The sequence below is a fragment of the Mizuhopecten yessoensis genome, unplaced genomic scaffold (assembly GCF_002113885.1).
Source record: "Mizuhopecten yessoensis strain PY_sf001 unplaced genomic scaffold, ASM211388v2 scaffold9221, whole genome shotgun sequence".
In the NCBI taxonomy this organism is placed as follows: domain Eukaryota; kingdom Metazoa; phylum Mollusca; class Bivalvia; order Pectinida; family Pectinidae; genus Mizuhopecten; species Mizuhopecten yessoensis.
The window spans coordinates 1-656 of record NW_018407939.1 but is presented as its reverse complement, the minus strand read 5'-3'; the positions used below and the strand labels follow the sequence as shown (position 1 = coordinate 656).

Here is a 656-nt window from a genome sequence, read left to right as displayed (position 1 = left end):
TCTATAAATATGATGTTCACGTACGACACTGACCGAGATATCTAACGGAAAGTTAGCTGGACGGACGTAAGGATACACAGACCCACAAGGTATGTACTACACACCCTGACTTTGTATGACAAACTAACAAACAAACACAGGGATCACCGGTACATATTAGTGTTCACACTACTAACCTCTAATAGGTCGTTGCTGAAGCTCTTCAATTTTCCGCTTTTTGGCTTCTAGTACACCTGGAAGTCACAAAAATAAATAATTATAAAACTTCACCACCCATATAACTCAGAAGAGTTTTTTCTCGATGAGTTTGAGATCAGCATGTTAGAACCCAGAACCCTGGACCCTGACGTCACATACAACGATAATGGGATAATGTTAGATCCGTACTCCTCCGTATATCATCTATGAATCGGCTACACATGTACCACATACAGTAAAACATGGTTACATGTATAAGCAATCCAATCGGACCTATCAAGTTCCTTATAAAGGTAGTTCCTATCAGGTGAAAAGCTAAATTTTTATGTTCTTTTTAAAAACTTTGCGATACTAAATTATATATAAAACGTTAACACAAATCATCGGGATTATTTGGATTTATCTCGACATATTTCTCTATGTACACAATCCGCTCAGCTTGGTGCTCGTTTAAAAAA

At 37.3% G+C, this 656-nt stretch overlaps 1 protein-coding gene across 1 annotated transcript in view; it reads right to left on the bottom strand.

The window, feature by feature from the left end:
* Positions 1-237, bottom strand: part of LOC110457555 — a gene marked incomplete at its 3' end in the record, with an annotated part of 9,016 nt that extends 8,779 nt beyond the window's left edge. The window contains exon 1 of the mRNA XM_021508884.1: positions 177-237. The remainder of the gene's footprint in view (positions 1-176) is intronic.
* Between the last annotated feature and the right edge of the window lie 419 nt (positions 238-656).